This window comes from Acinonyx jubatus, chromosome B1, assembly GCF_027475565.1.
Source record: "Acinonyx jubatus isolate Ajub_Pintada_27869175 chromosome B1, VMU_Ajub_asm_v1.0, whole genome shotgun sequence".
Classification (NCBI taxonomy): domain Eukaryota; kingdom Metazoa; phylum Chordata; class Mammalia; order Carnivora; family Felidae; genus Acinonyx; species Acinonyx jubatus.
In genome coordinates, this window is record NC_069382.1 from 12,822,280 (window position 1) to 12,848,462 (window position 26,183).

Genomic DNA, 26,183 nt, shown 5'->3' on the forward strand with positions numbered 1-26,183 from the left:
ATTTGTGTCATGTTCAGTTTTTTTTAAGAGGTAATTCTCTTTTCTTAAACTCAAGTTTGTATTTCTTTTAGTATATGATTTTATGTTTATGTACAAAAGGTAAACTAACTTATAATCAGAACTGATTCTATTTCTTTTTCCGATAAGGAGGAAACAGGTGTCATTGTTAAGTCTTTGGCGTGTGGGATCAGGCTCATTAATCCTGGCTTTTCCGTTTACATTGGACAAATTGCTTACTATTCAACTTACTCATCTCTAAAATGAGAGAAATACTAGTAACTAGTTTTGAAGTTGCTCTGTGGATTATGTGAGATAATGAAAGTTCCACGCTGACCCCATTGTCTGAATGCGTGCAGGCTCAGTGAGTCAGGAGGCAGAGGAAGAGAGGACCAGGTATACTAGTGATAATTAGAGTACAGACAATAAAAAAAGACTTATTTTTAATGTTTTCCCCACTATTTGTTTTTTTTTTTAATTTTAACATCTATTTATTATTGAGAGACAAAGAGAGACAGAGCATGAGCATAGGAGGGGGAGAGAGACAGGGAGACACAGAATCTGAAACAGGCTCCAGGCTCTGAGCTGTCAGCACAGAGCCTGACGCGGGGCTCAAACCCACAAACAGCGAGATCATGACCTGAGCTGAAGTGGGACGCTTAACGGACTGAGCCACCCAGGCACCCCTCCCCACTATTTGTAATAAGGACTTCAAATTTGTAACGTTAGGGAAAACAAGATCATATCCTTTGTATATTAATGCACTTTGTTAAAAGTCACCTCCTTCAGAGATGCTGGCCGGGTAGAAATAATGATATTCTTTAAAACTTAAGGGCCTTTAATGTGAGCCACACTTCTGAAAACTATCCTGGAAAGAGAATGGGATGCTGGCTTTTAAATGCATAGCTTCCAAATGAAGCTCTTATATTCTTTTCCCCCAGTTTTGCAGAGAAATACCCACTGTATATCACTGTGTGACTGTAAGATATATAGCATGGCTTGATTTTATATGCATATATTATAAAAGGATTACCACAATATGTTTAGTAACATTCATCTTCTAATGTAGATACCATAAAAAGAAAAAAAAAGGAAAAAGGAAATTTTTTTTCCCTCGTGATGAGGACTGTTATGATTCCCATATATCATACAGCACCATTAGCCGTGGCCATTGTGTGTATCCATCTCTTGTCCTTATTTGTCTTACTCTCTGGAAGTCTGTACCTTTGACACCTTCCTCCAATGTTGGGCACATAAATATTTATAACTCTTATATCTTCTTGATATCATTTATCATTGTATATTGACCTTCTTTGTCTGTCTTTCCCACTTTTAAAGTGTATTTTGTCTGTTTTTGTCTGATAAAAGTACGGCTAACACCACTTTTTTTGGTGTTGTTTGTTGCCATTTGCTTGAAGTGTCTTTTTTCCACATCTTCACTCTAAGTCTATGTGTCTTTAAGGCTAAAGTATCTTGTGGATAGCATATCTTGTTCTTTTGGTGTTTCTTTGTTTTGTTTTGTTTTTTATCCATTCCGTGTCTCCTAATTCAGAACAATTGCCTAATTGTAAAATTTAATCCATTTATGGTTAAAGTACTGATTGATAGGTAAAGACTTACGATTGCGATTTTGTTCATTGTTTCCTGGTTGTGGTGTAGATTCATTGTTCCTTATTATCCTGCTGTCTTTTTTGTGTGTTTTGATCCTTTATTGCTAGTATGCTTTGACTTCTTTATTGTGTCTTTTTGTATAATAACTATATGATTTTCCCTTGTGGTTACCATGAGGCCTACATAAAAATCTTGAACTTGTAACGTCCTACTTTGACTGATAACAACTTCATGTCAGTAGTCACACTTTTACTTCTTCTCTTCTTCACATTTTAGATTATTTGTGTTACAGTTCACATGTTATTTTTTTATTATTATTATATAACTAATAACAGATTGTCATTATAATTATTGTATTACATTCTTTTTTAACTTTTAAACTACTATACTAAGTGATTTATGCACCACCATTAATTACCATGTTGCACAATCTATTATGACTATATATTTATCAATACCTGGGAGATTTATGCTACCTTTTTGTGGTTTTATGATGTTAATTAAAGCATTCTCTTACTTCCACTCAAAGAAGTTTCTTTAGCATTTCCTGTAAGGCACATCTGGTGATAATGAACTTCCTCAGCTTTTGTTTGTTCCGGAAAGTCTTCATCCCTTCTTTGTTTCTGAAGGACAGCTTTGTCAGGTATACAATTCTTGGCTGACTTTTAATTTATTTCAATATTCTGAATATCTCATCCCATTCTCTCCTAGACTGAAAAGTTTCTGTTTAGAAATCCACCAGTAGATTTATGGGGTCTCCCTGTACATCAATTTTCTCTTTTTTCTTGCTGCTCTTAACATTCTTTCTTTGTCTTTGAGCTTTGACAATTTAAGTATAATATGTCTCAGTGTAGCCCTATTTGTGTTCAAACTATTTGGGGTCTTTTGAGCTTCATGGGTCTGGATGTCAATTTCTCTCCCTAGGTTGAAAAACATCTCAGCCATTATTGCTTTAAATATACTTTCTATCCCTTTCTCTTCTTCTTCTGGAATTCCCATTATGTGAATATTGTACCTCTCCGTGGTGTCCCATGATCCATAAGCTTTCTTCACTCTTTTTCATTTTTTTCTAATTTTGCTCCTCTGCCTGGGTAATTTCTAATGTCCTGTCCTCCAGGTCACTGATTCTTTCTTCTGCATGGTCGAGTCTACCTTTGAAACTCTGTTGAATTCTTCAGTTCAGTTAATATATTTTTCACTTTAGGATTTCTTTGTGTGTGTGTGTGTTTCAGATGGTTGCTCTTTCCTTGTTGAACTTCTCATTTTGTTCACGCGTTGTTTTCCTAATATCGTTTAGTTGTCTCTCTGTGTTTCCTTATAATTCACTGAATTTCCTTGAGATGATTACTCTGAGTTCTTTGTCTGACATACATTGGTCTCCATTTCTTTAGGGTTAATTATTGGAGACTTACTGGCTTCCTTTGGTGGTGTCATATGTGCCTGATTTTTCATGATCTTTGATTCCTTACATTGGTTACCTGCACATTTGCGTAATGGGGCTCCTCTTCCAGACTCTTTGCTTTGACAGAGACAAAGCAGTGAGCTTAGTTTTAGATTCTAGGTGTGTCTGCTAGTAATACCCGTGGGCAGGTGGGGTCTGCTATTATGGTCTGTTTGGGGGCAAGGAACTGTGTGAGCTCTGAGAAGGAAGGGTATGGGAATGTGCTACTGGCTGAGAACAGTTGGATAGCACTTCTGGGTTTCCGACCCAAATGAGGCTGAACAATGGGCTCCGTGGTTTCCTAGATTCTCTGGTTGAGCTTATTAGATGGACTTAGCCTCACCCTTCTGCCTCCATGTTCTAGAATTCACTCAGTGAATTCACTCAGTGTTGTTAGTTATTCTTGTGAGGGAGAGTGAAGTCAGGAACGACCTGTCCCATCATCTTGGTGATGTTGTTCTACCAGCTCTTAATAAATAAATAAACAAACAAACAAACACACATACGTATGTATGTGTGTGTGTACATGTATATATACATGTATATATATATGTATATATGTATGTGTGTATATAGATATATGTTTGTATATATATATTTCTGTTACAAGTTACACATGTTGAATCAGTTCTTATACCATATCACACAAAGAACTCTTTAATTTCCGGTACTAAATGGAACTAATACATACTTAAAGTTTCACTCAAAATCTATATTTCTGCACTCATACATATGCTATTGAACAATGTAGTCAGCAAAAAATTGTACCCAATAATCCAACTACAGAAGAGAATTGAAAATTCTATTTGAATTTGCAACTTATTGATTTTACTACTGTTAGAAAGAATGATTCAAGATCTAATTTTGAAGTGTCACTGACTTTTCAGCTGGAATTTCTTCATGCAGATATTCTCACTCCCTTAATTTTGTGAATTTTGGTTTCTTCCTTAAATGGGAATGTGTCACTTTTGAATATAATTCTACTACATTTATGTGCAACAGCTTCTCTTCAATAGACTTATGATAAAAACTGAAGTATCTGTTCGCTTCATGCAAAATATTTAGCCCAGGGCAATGCTTCTCAAGCTTCCTGGTGAATAGGAATACTCTGGAAGGCTTGTTAAAAATGCTAATTTATTGGTTGCATCCTTGGAGATTCTGATTCCGTAGAGCTGAGGTAGGACCCAGGAATGTATATTTTATTAAGAACCCCCAGGTGATTCTGATACAGGTGGTCTAAAGGTCATAATTAGAACAATGTTGATCTAGGATTACCATAGATTTTGTCACCTGCTTATTATCAAGATAATATTCACATTTTACTGTAGAACCTCTTTATTATCAAAATATTCTTCAAAATATGATAAAGGTGAATTTCTAGGGAGTTTGAAAATAAATATTACTGGGGCACCTGGGTGGCTCAGTTGGTTGAGTATCCGACTTCAGCTCAGGTCATGATCTTGCAGTCCATGAGTTCAAGCCCCACATTGGGCTCTGTGCTGACAGCTCAGAGCCTGGAGCCTGTTTCGGATTCTGTGTCTCCCTCTCTCTCTGCCTTCCCCACCCCCTCAAAAATAAATAAACACTAAAAATTTTTTAAAAAAGAAAATAAATATTACTCTTTCCTAGGCCTGATTTAAATATTGCCTCTAAGTAACACTCTAAACTCTTGAGGCAAGTTGCCAGTACTCGCTCATCAGTATAAATAGACCAAAGGTGAACGCAGAACTCCATTAAACCAGGACTCTAACCTACAAATCTCACACACACTCTCTCTTCCTTCCGGCATCCTTGTAGTTTATCTTCAGTTTAAGCTGGTTCTCCCTTCTTCTCCCCTAACTCAGATTCTCTCTCTGCCAATTTCCTCCCTCTTTATAGACTCTTAGCTTATAATCTTCTCATGGCCTCATTTTTTTTTTTTTCTGTTTTCTCCTAGATATCTTAGCCAAGGATAAAAGAGGGGAAGGTACATCCTGGCCTTTCATAGATTTTATGGATTAAAAGTGGTGGATTTGGAGGCGAGGGCTAGGAAAAAAATTGTTAGGTAAACAGAGAGAGAAATTTGGATGGTCCCTCTGCCCAGCCGGGACTCCTCTCCCAGACTGCATGAGAGAAGCCTGGCTTCTTACATTCTCCCTAAACCAAAGAAAACCCAGAGCTACATCTTCCTCAGGGAGATGACAACTCAGACCATAATGTCCTGCCAGAACTTGCTTATCCCAATCTGAGTCCTGTCACCATTTTGTGGCCTTCATCTACAGTTCTACTCTCTTAGGGCTTTATCAAATCAGGGTTTGCTGTTTTGACGTAGTGTAAGCCACGTACACTGAAGTTTCAGCCGAGAGAAAACCTAAAATGGTGCTAAAAATACCTTTGCCTGCCCAATTGAGGAAACTCAAACTCTGAGTAGTGTATTTCACATGTCATCTTTAAAACAAACATATAAACATATAAACATTTCCAAGTCCATGGAGATGATCGCTTAGCCTTCCAAATACAAACTCACGTGAGTTTGATCTAATTTACTTGTAAAATCTGGATTTGTGAATGATCCAATTTTAGCCTCTTAGGAAAATCAGTTTTGAATCAGACAGAGTTGGAGTGAAAACAAAGATAGAGACAAAATATCAAAATCCATTGTGCATTTAAATTTCCTGACGTCTTAAGGAACTTGTGGGTCCCACTGTCTCCGTTTCAACTGGGACCATTTCAAGTGGTCCATGATAGACACCCTGTTATTTTGAGAAAATCGTGTCTGAACATGAACTGCGTCATCAATGTGTGTGTTGAGAGTCGCATCATCGATGATGGAAACAGCTTTTCTTTCCTCGCATTTTCAGACAGAAATATGACTTCTACAATCAGTCACACACACACACACACACACACACACACACACAGACACACACACACACACGCACGCTCGTGTAGGCAAAATGTGAAACTCACCTCTCTGCTTACATGTGTTTAGTTGATATTTCACAGACAAGAAGTTTTGTTCGCCTGAACCCTAAATGATCTGTTAATGATTTGGGATTTTAAACAGTTCCCTCTGAAAGCTGGTTCTTGTAATCAAGTTTGACATGAAAATAGTACTGTCATTAAATTCAAGGAAATGCCATAGTTTAATGCTTAATCACATTACATTTAAGATAATTTGTATGTCATGAAGCTATATTTTGGAAACAGGAATTTGAACTTTACTACCGAGCAGACCATAGATCCTCATAGACTTTTAGCCTTGGAGCGCTTTGGTATTGAGATATAGTTTCAGGAAGTCAGTATGGAAAAAAAATACCTATTTATTAATTATACTTAAATGCTTTAGAGAATACGTACATGTAATTAAAATGCCAATGATGACAAATAATAGTGCCATGATTAATTTCTTGCCGTGCCTGTGTCTTTCTTTCAAGGGAAAATTCTTGCCCCTTCACCTGTCTCATGGACTCCCAGAAGTATTTGTAGCCCCCGATTGGAAGCATGTTAATATCGTTCTTTTTTCAAGCAGTTCTGATTGTTTGTCTTACACATTTTTGTGTGTGGGATGTTGTCTGGGTGATGGAAGGTAGGGATTAAGCTGGATTTCTTACAGGGTCAATTTACAGAGTAAATTCAGATAGGACCGAGCAGATGATTTACATTTTCAAGCTAAATCATTAAAATTATGGTGAGTAATGCATCTTACGACAATATTAACATGCACCTAATAGGTCACCCACACCCACGGCAGAGTTTTCGTACTTCTTAGCAATTCCATTTACTTGACATAAATGGTTTTGTATGATTGCTCTAACCAATCATGACACCTTGAGCAAAACAACTGATGTCATTCAATAAAGAGTGAGATCCGTTAAAGAGAAGCCCATTATGACATTTTATACAGTCTACAATGCAAATGAGAGCACTGTTTAAACGTAAAAATAGGAAAGAGAATCTGAAGGAGGCTAAGTATTTTCTAAACCAAAAAAAAAAAAAAAGCTAGTCTTTACTCCTAAGAGTCTCAACATATTATTCTTCAAAATATCGACTCAAAACTGCAGAATACGTCTTTGTCTTCCCAATGTAAGGATCCGGACTTTGCATGACGCATAGAAAGATCTTCCAGAAAGAACCCTCCCCCCCCCCCGCCCCACCACACACACACACACAACATTGTGTTAAACTTCATCCAATTGTTCAGCTAATTCTTATGCTTCTCCAATTTTACTGGATATGATGTTTTTATTGGGGTTCAGGGAAGCATTGCTAATGACATCAGCAAGCTTTGTCATTTCTCACTGCCAGTTTTCTACCCAACTTACACTTTTGTCACTCAAACTGCACCAGATCGCTCCAACAATTAATCTTAAAGCGCAGGATCCGGGGACTTTTAAATGGACCCCTTCTTGGGATTTTGTGTTAAAAACAGAAAAGTTCCCATGAGTGAAGGGGGTAAGTGAGCTCCTCCAGCCCCTGCCGCTCCCCTGCCACCCCCCAAAAGGAATGAATTACATTTCTCTTCTTGTCCTTTAAATGAATAGCATAGTTTGGGTGAAATTATCGGGCAATTGCATGCGTTCTATGCAGATAATGCTATTTGATGAAAGCGGTGTTTTGATCTGCTAAGGATAATACAGATCCAGGGGTGGATTCATTGGTGAGAGTAAAGCTGTCTTCTGTGATAACTTCATCTCAGCATGAGGTCAGACGGGGAAAACTGGGTTGGGGGATTAAAAAATGACACAGTCGGAGCAGTATTCAGTTCCCTGCTGTGCTCCTGGCTGCACGCTATAGCCTATGTTTCTGATCTGTTATGGTATTGTCTGCCTTTCTCTCTCAGAGCAGAAAGAGATTGCTTAAAACTTTTCTTTTTTCAGCTAGAGGGATTAGTTCTGTGCAGCTTTTTTAATTAAAGAAACTGTATCTTTTTCAAGGCAATTTAAAGCTGCGAGGGAAGGACCATCAGCATCCAGAACTTAGTACTATTATCTGTAACAGAGTGTGAGCTCGAAATTTGGTATTCAAAAACAGGAGAGGGAAGCTCTAGAATTCTGTTGTGTTTTTAACCTCCAGTGACTGTTCGGATGCCTACATGAAGAATAGCAAACAAAGTATTTTGTAGAAGTCCTGAATATGTTTCCGTAAGTGGTAACTTGCAGCTGCTTTGCTTTTTAGCACAACAGCGCTTGCTTAATTAAATCTTCATGATGATAGCGAAGTGTACTTGAAAATAGTGTAAGAGGAAATAGGTTTGACCGTGTATCTTTTTCTTCACCCAGAGATCATTTTTAAGCATTTCCATTCTACTGGAAGTGATAACAGTAGGAATGTCTGCCTAATATGGGCAATTTGCATTTAAACAGTGCAAAGTACAACATTATGTTACTTTATCACATCGAACCTCCGCATTTGTGATAGGCGGTCATCATCTTTATTAATCTGAGGGGAGCAGGGATTGGATGTATCCAAAGTGATGATGAATTTGTCAGGATGTATACATTTGAGTTGAATTTATAGCTCAATTTAACCCAGGTTAATGTCGAAAATCCTCAAATGTTTCAAATAAGGCCCATATGGTTATCCCTTTACAAAGCATACAGACCCTGCACTTCGGTTGCTACATACACATCTCCCACTAAATTCCATGCCAGATCAATTAGAAACAGTCCTCCTGAGCAGACAGGAACAAACAGAGATTGTTTCCCCAATACCAGCTGAACCCTTGTCTTGAAGAAATGAAAAACAGTCATCTCGGGCTCTATGTTTCTTACCATTAAAAGTCCAAAGGAAATTTCTTGAACAATAAGAGTGTCATGGCATCATCACATGTAACAGAAAATAGAGTGTCTGCATTTAATAGGTGCTTACTACCAACTTTTCCAAATTTCAAGGAACTGCTACATGTTACTGAAAAAGAGGAAAACAAAATAAGATCCGTTTGCTTTTCCCCATTATTTTTGCTTTTACTTCAAACTGTGTGTCTGAAAAAGGTCAACCAAGATCAGAAGTGAATTGATGTGGCTTGATATCATAACTAGAATTGTTTAACTATGTGCCATTAAAAAATGGATGGGCAGAAAAGTAGAAAAGCACACTTAATAAGTATATTTTTGAAGACAATTTTATTTATGGCATATCCTTTTAAAAAGTCAGAATGAAGATGATGAAAATACGTTATTCATACATTTACTCATTCATTCATTCAATGATGATTTATCAAGCACCTTCTGTATGGCAGCCCTTTATGCTGGACCCTGTGGTTTTAATTTTTTTTAATGTTTATTTATTTTTGAGAGAGAGACAGACAGAGTGTGAGTGGGGGAGGGGCAGGGAGAGAGAGACACAGACTCCAAAGCAGGCTCCAGGCTCTGAACTGTCAGCACAGAGCCCAATGTGGGACTCAAACCCACGAACCCATGAGCTCATGACCTGAGCGGAAGTCGGATGCTTAACTGACTGAGCCACCCAGGTGCCCCTCACCCACCCTGTGGTTTTAAAGGGGAATTGGAAAAGGCCCATATAATAAAACAGTGCCATTGTTTATTATACGCAGAAAATATGGTGGAGGCTCTTCCAAGGAAGGGAAGTGTCACTTATAGGTACTTTCATAAGTAGGGGTCCCGGAGGCTGAGAGTACAGGACATCCGAGACTCAGGACTTGGCCAAGGAAGGAGAGAGTGGAACACTTCTGGGAAATGAGATGTTTACTGGATTTGATATTGAATATGGTCACTTGATGCCTAGGTTTCTAATCTAGGTTTACAAGTTAACCTTGTAGAGTGGATCCCAAAATACTTAAACGACATCAGATTATTAACAAAATTGTCCTGTGTCATGAATTTCTAACCCTTCCCAGCAGCTAGTACCCACCTTAAATACACTATATTTGGCATATACTGGATATCTTAAATATAGCATACATACTGCTTACTAAAAAGCTGCTCATAGAAGACATGACAGATTTTAAAGGGCACTCCATGGCAACGATTAATTATAAAGGTTTTATCTCGCAGTGTGGAATACTGTGGCACGTTTTAGACACGTATGTGGGATTAAGCCAAGATTACAGGTGCCACGTGTGAAAAGATGCTTCTGTGTTCAGAATCCATCAAGGAACTGGGTTTTGTATGTGACTGAAGCAAGGCCATGTCAGCAGTTGGGTCGGACTCCACAACTGCCTCGTCACCAAAGGTGGGAGCCACGCGTGGGCCGCGTTCATGCAGTGGGACACGCACTAATGTGCTGGTAAAGGATGGTCCCGTTTAAAGGGCGGTTTGTCCCATCACCAGTTCCCTGGGTACATGCACATGGGGAGAGGCCTATCTGGCTCCAATTCAGGTACTGAAAGTGTATTTTCTACCACCAACAGTCGTTTAATCTAGTGACTCGATCAGTGATCAAATCAGAATGTGTGTTTTATGGTTTCCCTCAGTGGAACGGCCCAGGGAAATAAGTTACTTGTTTTCGCAGGGGAAGAAACAACAAACACCTGATAATAACTCTGGAGCTACTTGAGAGACTTCTGCGTACAAGTTAAGTTCTAGTGCTGTAAATTGTCCCAGATTCATTGTTTTCGTCGTGCAAAGTGATTTGTTTAACCAACCTGCTCCCAGTGCCCAGGACTCCTGCTTTCCTCCTGACAACCAGCTTTCAGCCTGGGTTTTAAGCTCATCATGTATTGTTCTCAGCTGAGGCACAATGTCCTTTGGAAGTATACAGATTACTGGCTTTCCTGATCTTTTCAAAGGGTCAGCAGGAAGATCTAAGTGTCTAAACTATGGCTCCCTCAGCCCTTGCCTCCCTTCCTTATCAGTGCCTTGAGCCCCTGGGGTGGGAAAAGTCCAGTCCGATTTGAGCCCACGGTCAGGCCATCTAGCCTCAGTTCGCTGGAGCAGATGTAGTAATTGCCAAGAGTGGCTATGAAGTGAGCGGTTGCCCAAGAGGCTCCTCGGAGAACGTCACACCTGCCTGACCCGGTGCTCCCCCACTCTGCACGCCTGAAAGCCCCGCATGTCAGAAGAGGAAGTGGCCCCACGGGAGGGAGGGCGGGGGACAGCTGCCACCCAGCCTCTGCAGCTCCAGGCTGGACCCTTAGGAACCGGAGGGAAAAAACTGACGGCCCCCAGCCCCCCAAAACATCAGGCTCCAGGGAAGGCCACGTGACGCTGATAAAATGGATAAGTACCGCCTTCAAGTGGGTGACCCTCAACTGAGGTGGGGAGTTGTGGCGCAGCAGATCCAAAGGGGGTGGGCCCTTTCTCTTCCTGGCCAGCATACTGGAGAGGTATGCAAGGGCCGCAGGCAGGCTTTTCCAGGGGTGGGGGGTGGGGGCTGCAAAGGGAGCTTCGCCACCTTTTTTTTTTTTGTTTTTTGTTTTTCTTTCGGTGAGCTGCATATCTTTGTGACAAGGGGACCCCACGGGAGGGCGATGCCGGCGGCTAGGGCCCCATCATCCCGTACACGACCGGCCGCGTTAAGGCGGCAAAGTCACCAGCCGCGCCCGGCAGAGTTTGCTGTGAGCGGCCAGAGGCTTGCAAAACAGACAGCCACGTCTTGCATTTCTTCTCCCGCTCGGGGTTTTTTTATTGCAGCCGAGGGCACTGCGTGATCTACCCACCACCCCCGCCCTCCCATGACAGCAGCTCAGGGAGGCAAAAAGCCTGATGGTCACGTAGCAAGCTGCCTCTCCGCTTTCCAAGGATGCATTTGGAGGAGAAAGCGAGCGGTATAGTTGGGCAGTGTGCAACATCAGCTTTTCCTAACGACCTCCGATGATGGAACTTCTTTGTTAGTGAGGGGGGCAGAAAAGCCCGCGAAGCCTCAAACTTAACACACATGAACTGCCTGGATTCCGGGCTTCGTCTCACACACGCAACGGTCGCGGAGGAAGCCTGCGCGTTTTGTCCACCAGTGATGCTTAGCATAGAGTGTACGGGGCTGTGTGAATGAATTCTGGAGTATTTTGTCTGTATCGTGGGCAATTAGTGGGAATGCTCGGCGTCACATACTGAAAAACTTTGAATATCATGTAACAGGGAGCTGGGCTAGAGACAAGCTTCAAGATTTATTACCATTTCTAAATTTTATGAGTTCTATTGTTTCCTATGCTCATTACCAGCTTTAGCTATAATAAGGGCTGAAAAGAGAAAAGAGCTGAAAAGAAGGAACAGGCCGCTCCCCGACCTCATCTCCTACCAGCAATTTAGTTTTGTTCTGGCCTCTTTCTGAGGTGTCTTACTTCCCTGTGTGTGTGCGCGTGTGTGCGCGTGTGTGCGTGTGTGTGTATTCCTGGATGGTAAAGTACAAAAGAGCTAGGGGGGAGTGTTACATGGACACTTTGGAAAGTTTCGAACACTTACAATGTTTTTGTAGGAACTGGGCCACAAATGTGATTTATGAAGCACCCTACCCGTGTCCTCACTGTCACATCAGGGATGCAAACTTTAAGTAGTTATCTGGGGCAGAACTTCACAATTCGAAAGTTTTCTTAAGAAAAGGAGAATGGCTACAATGAGAGGGTAATAATCATTCATTCCCATCCCCCCACCCGCCCGCCTTGTTTGTTTTTCCAAGTGTGAAACACACAAGGCAGGAAAGAGACTGATCCACTCTAGGCTGACTCTAAATCCCTGCCGCGCGGATGTGCTTGTGCGCCCCGGGAGTGGGGCCGTGCTGATCACGCATTACGTTACTTTTAGGTGCGTTTGGTCATTTAGCAACTTCGGGAACTCAGAAGCACTGGGCACACTAATTCAAGTTCAGGGATTCTCCTTGTCAGTTCTACCCAAAACTTTGGAGAAACGCTATCATGAAGCCTCAGGCTTTCCTTGGGGGCGGGGGGGGGGGGCATTACTCTTGTTTTCATAGTGCTTACTCTGTTTCTTGGTCTGCACGTGGTTACAAATGTACGTGCTATTTCCTTCAAGCGCGAGTCTGGTTAGGTGCAGGTCGTTGCAATCCTCTGCTCTGAAGTTGAAAGTGGAAGATGGAATGAGAAGGCTCGGAGCTCGCTAGGTTCCTCTGCCAGGCTTCCTGGGTCAGGTTTGCCAGCGGCCCATTGAGGCCTGGGACACTAATTCTCAGCTACACCCTGGAGGAGGGGGTAGGATGCCCCCAGAGGAGCCAGGCGCGCTCATCCTCCCCGAGCGCGCGCGCCCCAGCCCGGCTGCGTAACAGGTTCCAGAAGGACGGAGAGCCAGAAAGCAGCTCTTCGAAAGTCGAGGATGGGGTGTTTCGAAACTCCGGAACAGCCGGAACTTAGGTCCGCCTGGGTGGGCTTCCTTTACGCCCGGGAGACTGGGGCTGGGGAGCCGGGAGCGAGGGTGTTGCAGGGAACTTAAGGGAGTACAAAGTGACAGTGTCTCCTGGGGAGCAGTAAACTTTTATTTTCCTCCCACATCACACAGAGTGGAAGCAGGGGAGAACTGGGGAGGGGGGCGGCGTCGGAGAATGCGGGGCGTGGAGCCTTTGGAGGACTCCAGAATCCGTCCCCACCGGCCAGCGCGCGCTTGTTGGGGCGGTCTTGGTGCTTGAACCAGAGGGCGGACACTTGTTCTCCGCCGCCGGTGCCGAGTTGGGGCTCGGGTATAACCCCTTCCCGCGTGCGAAGGTCATTTGCGCTTTCCAGTCTGGGACGAGAGGACACTCTGGAGGGGAAGGCGCAGGTCATTTTCAGATCCTCTTGTGAAGGACCGGCCGCCTACCGGGAGTGGAAATCCTTAATTACACCCTTCTGCCTCGGAATCCATCTTCCCGGCAGTGTCTTGCACTCCTCCCTCCTCGGGTGACTCAGCTGACCTGAAATGCCCACCCTATGAAAGATCAAGGAAAGTAGTTTTCTAAGAAGGTTAGAGGTTTGATTACACACAGAAGTGTTTCCACTTCGGTCCAAAGCAATTACCCGCCCCTTCCCCCCTCCCCGACCCCGCTCCCGGCGCGCGCGCGCGCGCGTGGCCGGGAGAAGAAAAGGACAGACCCCTCCGCCCCCCCACCCCCGCACGCACGTACCCCCGCACTTTGTAGGTGCGTGTGAATTTCAAATGGCGCTGGGAGTTCATTAGTGTTTGCAATCAGCGGCGGGCAGACCCCTCGTCAGAGCCGAAAGCCTGCAAGAGCCATTCATCAGCGTGAAGTGTTATTCATGGATGACCCCTAAATCACGGCAAGAGTAGTAGAGGCACTGATTGGTCACAGCATGGGAGCCTCGGAGCTTTCCCGTACCCGACGCGGCCTGGAGGAGGGGAGAAGGGAGGGGCGGCGAACGTGGTTCAGTCCGGCAAATCCCATTTGACAGAAAAAGGCAGTAAACGGGGAATCTTTTTTTTTTTTTTTTTTTTTGAATTAAGAAGAAGAAGAAATAAAGTACCTGTCATCTTGACAAGTGGCGGAGCGGAGGAGTCCAGGATTATAAATGATCACAGCCCGGTCCAGCTCGCCCGGTGATTGGGCTCTCCCGCGATCTGCACCGGGGGAAGCGCATGGTAGGCTCGCCTCCTCTGGCACACACACCCGCGCGCGCACACACACACACACGAACACACACGGACACGTGTACGCGCCTGGTCTCGGGCACACTCGGCCCGGCGCGTCCCCCCGTCGCACAATTAAGGTCCTGGATGCCGCTCCGTGGCACCGCGCCCCGCTCGCCTCCTCACCTTTCCCGCTCCCTCTTCCTCCTCCCTCGCCGCCAGCCGTCCTCCGGCTCCCGCCGCCGAAAACCGAAAACTCCGGCCCGGCCTCTCCGGCCGAGCCGGAGGCTTCCAGGGGGCCGGCGGGAAGGGAGAGGGGGAGAGCGCGGGGGAGGAAAAGAAAGTGAACTCATTGGCGCTCCGGCGCGCGCTGCCCTCCCCTCGCCGCGTCCCTCGCCCGCCGCGGCCGGGCGGTGGGAAGGAAGTTGTAACACTTGCTGTCCTCTCCCCCTCCCGGCCCCCCTCCCCCAGCTCCCACGCTCCGCTCCCTCGGCGGGGCCCCCTCCCCCGCGCCCGGCTCCTTTGAATTTGGCCAAGTGCTGTGTGTGCGCGCTGCTCGGGTGGACGCGGCGGCTGCGGCCGGGTAGCGAGCCGGCGGCGCGGGCGAGCCGAGCGCGGTAAGTGCGGCGCCGCCGCCGGCGCGCCCTCCTTCCTTTCTGGGGTCCTAGTGCCCGGGCCGCGGCGCCGGGAGCGGGAGGGCGGGCGGGCGGGCGGCAGCCGGCGCGGAGAGCGGCGCGTTTCCCTGCGCGGCTCTGGGAGGCGGCAGCAGGTTGGCCAGCCCGGGTGGCCCGGGAGCATCTCCTCCGCGCGCGGTCGCCCCCGGGTCTGGCCTCCCCGCGCCCGGGCTCCCCGTCCCCGCCCCTCCCTCGCGTCTGACACCTCCGGCTGCCTGCTCAGGTGGGAACTTCGCCGGGGCGTGTCGCCGGAGGAGCTGGGCACGGCGCTCCGGGTCCGGGGAGCCCCGGGCTCGCGGGCTCCCCGAGAAAGGCAGCCCAGAGGCTGGGCGCTCCGTGGGGGCAGGGAGTCTTGCTCTGGCCGGGGTGATCCCCAGTTCTGTGGCGCGTCCTCCGAGAAGGTATCTGAGAAGATCCTTGGGGGGCCCTCCAGCGAGCGGGAAGCCCTGAAATGTCACCAGTTTCCGGGCAAGTGGAAAGGAGGCTTCTTCAACTACCGGGGAGCCAAGTTGGGAAGGAAAGAAGGACGGAAACGAGGGGCTGGGGTGGCGTGGGGAGTGCTAGCTCTCGACTGAAACTTCATCCGGAAACTCTGGATGGGGCTGGAAACAAACAAATAGCCTGAACTGGGCATTTAAGAGATTGCAGGCTTACGGATGTGCAACTCGATCGCAGGCTGTATCGTGTTTTGCAACCAGTTAGAAGGAGCGTCAGATATTTTAGATTGAGGTGGGTTGTGTCTGATCTCTGCCGAACACCTTATTAATGCACTTTGGGTTCCGTTCTTACTGCCTCACCTTTAAAATAGTTGTGACGGTAACCTGCTACTAATGCTTATTGAGGAGAAAGGGTCACAGGTGATTCTACCTCATCATACAGCAGGTACATTTGTTTTCTGTAGTCCTTATAATTTAAAGCTAGAGAAAAGTTTCCGGGTACTTTTGGGTAAGTGCAGTGGAGGTGAAAGGGTGAGAGCTGTCCAGGCACTTTTTCCAGGGCCCCAGACAGCTGGGATTCCGGAGAACAGCACTGTCCCTTCATCGTGCTCTTACTTCTTATCTTCTGACAATGTATTTGTCAAACATTTTTGTAGGCTCTGGCAGAATCCCCTGGGTGGTCTTCTCAGTAGAAATAGAAATACGTTCACGCATTACCTTTCCTTTCTGTTGTCAAAAGGAAAACAAAAAAACAAGGTAGGACTGGCATCTTTGGAAAGCTTGGAAGAGTACCCCCAAAAGGTAGTATTGCCACAGAACACAACTTGGGCTTTGATTCCTTTAGTGAATTTGTTTAAAATACGCTGTGTACCCTTCTCCACCCAGTTGCCTACCTGGAAAAGTATCTGTGGTCTGTCTAGTATATCAGGAACAGAGTTTAGAATTAAGAGCAACTGCATAATTAGAATTCATTCTAGATTTTAGTATTTCAGTTGAAACACAAAATTTACAAATACACCCACAACCTTACTTTGTGGACTCCTGAATACGTTCTTCATTATCTAAAACTTCTAGCTTTTGTTTCTTAACACAGGAAATTCTTGCAAGAGCCGTGAAACTTTCGATTTGTGATTCTAAATGCAGAGCAAATATTTAATTCTTGCTCCAAGAGTGAGAGGTTAGTTGAGTAATAAGACTTGCTAATCTCACTTTAAAATGTCATGGCATTCACAAATTACTCCTAAATTCTTCAAAGATAGGAGTTTATAATGAGTTTAGTTATTTTGTATTTTAGGATTCTACTGTACCTCTCATCCTGTTCCATTTTCCCTAACAATTTGCCTTTTTTCTTATTTGAATTTGACTATTCCTCTTTACTCAAAGGTACTGCTTTTTGCTCGTGGTACATATATTTTCTTGTAGACAATTTAAAAAAGAATATCTATTATGAGGGAAAGTAATTCCTTTAAGTAAGACAGGTATATTTTTACATATGCTACCCAATTTTTATGAAATGTATTTATATATACTAATCACAATCCCAGGGTTCATATATTTGAAGAATTTATTAGTATCCTGTGCCAATAGCATTAATGTCAGCAACTCATAGACAAGGAATATCAACCCTAATGAAGATTCTTAATTACGTAAAATAAAGCAGATAAAATTATAGTAGAATTCTGACTGTTCCCCCCCCCCCCCAAATTGAACCACTTTGCACGGCTGGGTTTATTTTCTAGAAAGAAATGTTTTAGGTAAATTATAGAGGCTTTTCTTACTATGATCTTGTAGGCGTGTCATGAGTCTTTTGGATAGAAAAAGAGAACCTGCTTTATTAGGGGGAAGACAAAGAAGATAAGGATGCTTATCTGTGAATAAAAGAAAGCACCTAAATAGAGCGAAAAGTTTTAAATGTATTCGGAAAGAAAACCTAACTGAACAATAATAATCCAGTTAGCAAGTTCAGGCTACTCGTTCTTAGCTTTGCTTCTGAAAGCCAAGAGTTAACATTATTTTCTTTGTAAAGAGTCAAGCAACTAAGAAACCAGGCAAAAGCGTATGGCTGTCGTTGGGAGTAGGATGACCTATCAGAAATACTTGATCAACTTTGAGCGTGATGTACAAAGAACGATGTTTTTGGAACAGCTGTGAAAGCATGTTTGGAAATGCTCAAGTCTGCCCTGCCTACAATCGTACTGGGAAGTAAGTCCTGAAGATAGCCATAGTTTAATATAAAAGCACCGTAAAGACAGCTTTATTTGTTTATCAGTATTGATCCTTGTGGTAAATACATTACCTTCTTTCTATTAAGCTTTATTTATCCCTTAAAATTTTTTTTTTTTTTAATTTCTGGGCGGCTGAGGAATGTCATCAAGGTATTATACTTGCGTGAATCAGTGTTTTCAGCGGTTTTAATGCATTGTCTGCCCTTTTCCTTAAGATGTGCTGTAGAAACCTGTTAGGCGCGTTCCGTGACACAGTGCTTATCTATGCAGTGTTTTATTTGATAGTCAAATGTCTATTTTGACTTTCAGAACACACTTCCTTTACTTCGATTGAAAATATCAGCAAAGGATACAGTAATTTGCTATCAAACTTTGCTCCACACCCAATTAGACATCCCTTTGAATTTTCAGCTAAAGCCAGTGTTCATATTTGTGTTATAAAGTGGAATGGTAGTCAGGAGAAGAGTTTAACACCCATTCAAAATTAAGAAGTGTACTGAAAAGATAGCATAATAATGGAATGCCACTTAAAAGTTTTAATAACTAAGTCTTTAAAATTATGTCATGTAAGCTGCTTTCAGACCACCTTCAAAACCCTTATTTTAGAGATAGCAGCTGTTTTAAGAATCCTGATGGACATTTTGTGCTAAAAAAAAATTATAAGTTTCAAAACTGATTAATTATTGTGTCTTATAAAAACTGATTTATTTCCTACTTTTTTATACCAAGCATTACCATTATGAAGCTCTCCTTCTAATTGAGATTAATGTTTCTGAGCAAAGAAGTGGTTTAGAGGGCTGCATTCATTTTGAGTGCTGTTGTAATCAATTTCAGATACAGCATTCCACGGTGGGTCAGTTTGCATCCAAACCTGCCGTATTATGTAGAATTAACTTGTTGGTGATTGATAGTAATACTTCTACATCTTGAAAAGTCATTTGTTTCCAAATAAGTGTGATGGCTTGTATGAGTCTTAAAATATTGCTTCTTATAATTAAAACATCCTTTTGGGGACACAACTTGAACTTTCTCTAAGAATTATATAAAGCATGAGGAAACAATTCATTATTACGTATTTGACTAAGATAGCCTTTTTCCCCCCAGATACAATATGCCTCAGGTGTATTTTCTTGTTCATCAAAGGGCTTTGTGGTCTTTAGGAATTACAAATGGTAAACATTTTACAGCGAGGTTATTTCCTTTTTGGTTTGTATCAGTGTTCTCGTTGAGTTTTTCGAGGAATTCTTAGAATTCTAGATGTACATCTTGCACGTGTGTTGTAACATTATTTCATAAGGTGGTGGGTATTACCCTGACACGAAAGATAATGCATGTGGAGGTAGTTCTTTATCCTCTTTGGAAACCTGGAAACTCAGTGGATATTATGGTCCCTACTGTAATATTTTCATTTGTATCTTACTGGTGTCTGGTCTTAACCTCATCAGCTTTTTCTTCTCTTTTGAAAGGCCACATTAAGATTCTCTTGGACTTTGGTCCATATTACATTGTTTACTGTGATATACGCTTGCAGTCTCAATAAAATAAAATATTAAAAGCATAGAATGTGAGATTAATATAGATGAGTATTCTAATATAGCCATAGTCTATAGGATTTTTAAATAAAGACGTCATGACTGCTTTATAGGGAATATAACGTTTCCACAGTGGCATTGCTTTCTGCCTTCAGGAAAAAAAAAGACTTTGGTGGGAAATATGTTTATTATATTTTAATTTTTTTTCACTGTAATGATAGATTATTTGCATTGAATTAGTGTTTTTCCAGTTAAAAACATTCACATAAAAGAGTTTGAAATGCTAAAATAATGTGCTTAAAATGCCATTTTCAAAGCATCATTTTAGCCTCCCATTGGAATATAAACCTTCAAAATGCAGAAACGTGCTCTAAGATATATAGATGTTTCAAACGCCAAAACTATACAAGGAGTCCTTCATTGGAAACAATGGTGATTTCTTTTTATGGTTTTGATTAAATAACTCAGGTAACCGTAGTTTGTTAGAACAGCTATGTAGAATTCCTGTAAAAGATGGTCATCTACTGAAACCTTCTTCTTTCTACTTTGAATGAGTCACCGAGCAAATTAATGTCAATATCATAGAATGTACTCACAAGTCATATGAGTGTATGATTGAAACCATATCATATAATCACGGCGATGATGATGATGAAGTGATAATAAAAAGGAGACTTTACTGGCCTGTTGCTACTCTTGCAGGCTTAGAAAAAAGCTAGCACTGGGGTAGCACTGACTTTGTAAACAAGTTTGTGGTAGGTGGCAGTCTTAACTGAGTTCCAAGACTTGAAGGAGGTAATAGATGGCTTGAACGTTTCAGGAGCGTACGTGGAGTATAGCGTATCACATTACCAAACTACGGTTATATTCTTTCCTGTAACGTAAGGAGTTGATGATCCCTTATAGAGATATGGCAGTTTTAAAAATCATTTCCCCCACATCTGTTGTCATCTCTGGCTTACCCTGGAACATACAGAAAAGAGATTGTCCCTTTTGAAAAGGAAGTGTCTTGGGAAAAACAAGTGCATATATTCACACCTGTAGTTTCATGTTCAATTACGTGAAAGTAATTGTGAGATGCTGTTTGTTGATAAAGTATTTTCCAGAATTGGAGAATACTTTTTACTTCAATTCCAGAAGCTGGGGAGGAGTGGGGATGATGTGACTTGGTTTGCCCTGGGGCGGGGTCATATTACTTAATAATAAGCAGCTATTTTATAACTGGGTGTAGTGGGTCTCTGCCTTAAAACCAAAAGGAGATACGGAGAGAAAGGGGGGGGGGTGCGGGAGAAGTGAAGAGGAAGAGGAGAGAATATGAATATCTTTTATAAAGAGTGACGGTCCTTTGAGCATTTTCTGTATGTAGCAGTGTGTTTGACAGAAAAAACGATCTATAAAGGGCAGATTTGGTCATTGCAAGTCGATGGGGTAAGTACAAGGGAAAATTAACTTCGCTTTTCAGTATTTGCGTTTTAGATCCAAGAATGTGAACATCACTATTGTTTAAAAATTAATCGAAGAAATTCCAAATATTGTATATGGGTCTTCATATTGTCAGAGGAAAGAAAATCTATTAACAACTCTATTTGTTTATATGGGACTGAACACCAAATTACAATTTTATAATTCTCAAATTTATATAGAGACTTAAAAACAAACACTCTGATTACTTAAAATGGTCATTTAGGAGGTACTTTACAAGGTCACTTCTCTCCGAAGATGAAGCTCATAATCAATATATTTTAGTCATTCTGTCATCTCTTCGCTTATTAGTTACACTTACAGAATCTTGTGATAATTCCTCTTCAGATTGCCACAATTTAGAAAGAAATAACAGTTCAGTAGTGACTAGCTGCCTTCAGTCTGAATAGTAGGGTGACGTGAATTTGTGGTCCCTGCTTTATCCAGAAAAACAAAAAAAAAGAGATATTCTTTTATGAGAGTGGATTCTTTCATCTTGAGTTCAGTTAAGCTCAACGAATAGTGCACGATTAGAATTGTGGAGCCACTATCATTGCGAGGAAGTGAGGTGTCTTTCTGCTAACAGGGGCGTTTCCAAAGAGAGGTCTTTCTTCCCCCAGGAAGTTGTAGCATCCCTGTTGTGTCCGGCATTTGGCTTCTGTGCTACAGTGGTACCTTAGGGCAGCTAATATGCTTGGACTGCACCTTGGAAGGTATGTTATGCAGAGAGTGATAAGACAGCACTGAAATTAATTTAATTTATGAGAACTGCATAAAGTATTTTAGTGGGTTTGCATGCGGCACTTACAAATACGGTAATATTGGGATATGTATATTTGGGTAATATAAAAGTTATCCTATTGAAAAGGACACTTGTTTATTCTGTCTACCAAGGGCTCCTTTAAAATGTGACATCTGTGCTAATACCTTTATCAGAGATTTTGAAATTTGTCAACATGTAGGTGGGAAAACTTGGCAAGGGACTGGTCCTTTTTAAATAGCTCTTAAAAAAAAAAAGCTGGCACAGGGCTTGTCATTTAAAATAATTATGAAAGCCAGAAGACAGCTGTAAATTTTCTTTCTTTCAGAATTTGTAATAACTTCCAGCTAAAGAAAGCTGTCAGACCTATAGTTTTTGAAGAACAAATCCGACTTTTTTTTTCCTCTGAAGAACAACAAAAAAACATCTTGAACAGTGTTTTACGTTTTTCTATACCTATAAGCAAAAATGAAATGACTATTTAAAATGTAAACTTTCTCACTTAAACTGTATGTCATGATAAGATGAGAATAATAAATGTAGGCAAAAATACTGCAAATAATAACTAATCTAGGAATTTAAATAAACACACAAGAGTGATTCACTATAGTATAAAACAGGAATAAGAGCGTTAGTAATAACCATATTTCGTCTCAGGATTGTCACAAAAATAAGGCATTCTTCTTACAGAAGTATTGTTGAATTTTATGATAGCATCAATAATAGTTGGAGAATAACCTGACACAATCAAATTAACTGAAATATTAATCTTCTTCATGTTGTCTTTAAGAAACATTTCTAGAGAATTAGAAAGTTCCTGAAAATACTCATACCTTCCAGCAAAAAAAAAGATGTTTGTTACTTTACAAAGCTGTCCGTGAATTTGGGTTCAGAAAGGGGTGAAGGTTGAAGGCAACTTTTGCTAGGGTATTATCACTCGAATTAAAACAGAACAGACGTTTTCTGTCTGTAATATATTTCTAAGTTGATATTTCGATCTTAATTTTCCACCACTCTTTTTTTAAATGAGGCCGTGAGCATATTCAACCACTTAAAAGTAAATTTCAATTTAAACAAAAGTTAAAGCTCTTCCTAGTAGGTAATGTGTGCCTGTCAAACCAGAATTAAATCCTCACTTTCAGAGTAATTTTTATGCTCCCTTATAACTTTTTCTTGCCAAATAGAAACAGCCTATTCTACGTTTCCTGTGATTGAAAAATTAAATGAAACACAATTCTCCCTTACTGGTTACTTTTGCCCTAGAGGATACAGTCTCTGAATGAGAACGTGGTATTTCAAAAAATTTTATAAACAATATTTTTATAAACATATTTTATAAACAGCCCTCAGTTGTTAAGTTGATTTGCCAATAAGGTTTTTTTCTTTGTTACTGATTTTAACATTATATGTGTGGCAGAAAAGAAAACTTCTTAAGTGTTTTCTATCTTGTGTTTTGATTGTGATAGGATTTTTAATATTATGTTTTCATTTGTATGGTGTTAGGTGGTATAGTATATGTATAGTGTTTCACCTTTAAAGGAAAATAAATCATTGCAAAGGATAGAATTTAAAAATTAAGCTTATTTTTTAGATGACTCATACAGGATTTGAAGCACAATACATTGTAGTTAAAAATGCAGTGTTCCACAGAAGTCTGTATTTTATATTTTCAAATTCAAATATTGGTTTACCGATAATGTAAATAATTAGACGTCAATAATTTAAATTATTTACACTTACGGCTTTTTTTTTTACTTGGTTCCACTAATCAGAACTTCACATTCTTTGTTTAAATGGATATTATGCTCTATCATCCATAATTAAGAAATCTAAATAGATTAGTAATCAAAACATAAACCGACTCCAATATAAGTTTTTAAAGAACCTAATAGGAATTACGATGATTAGGTCTAGTGCTCTTAGAAACCATAAAATGCTGTAATAACTATCCCATTTTATATACTCCAGATACTGGGAGACTAGTTATTAATACATATGTATGCATTATCCACACAGATAACCAAAATTTTATTTATTACAAAACTGTAAGATGAATGAGATACTAATATTATTTTGCTTAACTCACACAGCATGAATGCATTTGTCAAATGATAGCTATATTTTAAGATGCATCATTTATTCGTTTTCTGGTTTAAAGTATTCTCAATAAAATTCATATTATCTTGCATTTCATTGAAGTACCATGTTTATAGCAAGTTGGGTCAGCCCTCATAGCCATGGCAGAAGTCTAATCTCCTCTACCTCAAGTTTTGTATAAAATCTGCTCTTTCCAATAACATCCTTCATCTCCACTGTGCAGGTGTTTTCTGAGATTTTGACAAAGGAGAGGTCTGAAGGAGACGACCTAGTGCTTGTTTTAAGAGATGCCATCAGTTGATTCGGCTCACATCATCTGATGACAGTAGCTTTTAAAACTGTATTGTACTTCAGATAGGAATTTTAACATACCAAGTTTGGCGAGTTTCATATTAAGCCATCAGCACAGGGTAATTCTGAATTACTTAACACAAATCATTAATGTATCACGTATTTCATTTAAATGTGACATAAGGTATATGAATTGGTTGTATAATTACCACTTGAGCTTTGAAAAGCCTATAACGCACGTTAAAAATCTTAAATGTTCAAGAAAGCAAAGTATTGGGAGTTCTCAGTCTTGGAAATTGTTATTAATGTAAGCCTTCTAGGGACTCTAATTTTTTTTTGTTATTTTGTTTTTACCTTTTCTTTTTCTTTCTTTCTTTCTTTTTTAATGTACCTTCCAGTATTATCACTTAATTAAAGTCTGGAACAGTAGCATTTGATTTAGGAATAGATGTAAATTATTAGTACACATTATGTATTTTTTTCCCCCAAAGGAAAGCATCTTAAGGCTTTCTGGGTGAGGTTCTGGTTCCTTTAGGATTAAGAAGCGTTGGTATAAATGGCTAATTTTGGTAGAAGAGTGTTACATAGTTTTTAAGTCCTCGTTATTACTTTTAAAAGAATATCCCATCAGGAATAGGAAGCTTTGTGGATAAGCTGCCACTCTTTGATGAAGGATTATGCATTCTCCCCTAAATCTGTGATCCCAGAATCTGTTACACAATAGTTTTATCAAGTAGCATTGGACTGGCTTGGCCATCATTTCATTTCCTTGAAAAAGTTCATTGCTTCCTTTCCTATATCAAATATTTATGTAGAATTTTAGTCTCAATATAAATTTTGGGCATGAATAGATCCAACTCCTAAAATCCAGAGGTTAATAATTTGATACAAAACAAGGAAGCCTGAAAAGTTTGGAAGGACGCTTTTACATTTATGCCAGATGACAAGTGAATTGATTATCGTGGGGTACTCAGTCATTTAAGTGGTTTGTCTACACAGAAAAGTCTGCAGGGTCTGTGGCCTGATTGAAGTTCCTTGTAAGCTTTTCCCATGTTAGAAATATTCAAAGCAACTTGAGACAGAAATAATAGCATATAAACATGAGGCCTTCACATATTATTAGTTAATTTTCTGTGAACGTGTATGCAAAAAGTGAGCGTATTGTAGCATGGTTTTATCATAGATTCTTAAGAAAAGAATGGATATTCTGTTATGTTATTATATTGCCATTTAGAATGAATAATTTCTTGCAAAGCATTAAGAGGATGATAAAAATGTGTCATGTTCTAGGGAGATTTTTTTTTTTTTAGTAAAAGAAATATATTAAAAATTGAATGGTCAATTCATCCTATTAAAACATCAAATATCAAATATTGGTTAATTGAGACATTTTAACTATAAAACACAGTGATGCTTCATTAAAAAGCATAATTTATGATAGGCAATTAATTTCCTTAATAAATGAATTCTTATTTCTGAGCACATTAGCTTTTAAAAGTTTAAAAAGAGCAGCAAAGTTTATTATAAAAATTGCAAAGTCTGGAAGTAGGTGCATTTTTTTTTTTTACAATTTAAATCATTCTAGTTTTTGTATGCTTATTCATTGAATCATAGTACATAAATTTCAGAAGACCGTTCTGAGTTATTATCCCCTTAAACTTTTATACATGCATAAATAGGTATATCTGTTGTGGAGGATACATGAGTCGAAAAGATTGGTTTTATTCTTAATCATTATATTGAACATATTTATGAAAAGCTATTTTAAAATACTGCTTTTTTAATGATCACTTTCATATAACAATTGATTATGTAAACCATCATCAAAGATTCTAGGCTTTTATAATTGGTATAAACACGAGATTAAAAAATGAACAGTACTACCTGGAAACTACTGGATGTAACTAAGTTTCAAGTACTTTATAAGATGTTTTAGAAGAATTTAATTAAGACCTTAAAATATTTTATGTAGACATCAGTCCATATTTCCAATTGATTATTACTACGAAAACACAGGGCTTATTACACTGCATGATTGAAAACCATTAGTTCATCATGTTGCCTATTTTAAATTCTTACAATATGTGTGTTTTAATTTCACGTGTAAAAGTAATACAGATTAAGGATTTTGAAGAGCAGGGTTTTCATCCTATCTTTCATCAGCTCTGTAGCTGAACCCTGGCAATCTCCTTCTTCATTATTCCAAG

At 40.5% G+C, this 26,183-nt stretch overlaps 1 protein-coding gene across 15 annotated transcripts in view; it reads left to right on the plus strand.

The window, feature by feature from the left end:
* The window catches only part of TENM3 (teneurin transmembrane protein 3), a 1,268,347-nt gene that overhangs the window by 638,000 nt on the left and 604,164 nt on the right, over nucleotides 1-26,183 (plus strand). Inside the window, exon 1 of one of the 15 annotated variants that reach the window (XM_027077056.2) lies at nucleotides 15,018-15,116. The exons of the other annotated variants lie outside the window; for them this stretch is intronic. The gene's annotated coding sequence lies outside the window, so the exon portion shown is untranslated. Of the gene's footprint in view, nucleotides 1-15,017; nucleotides 15,117-26,183 lie in introns of those variants that run through there. 15 annotated transcript variants of the gene reach the window in all.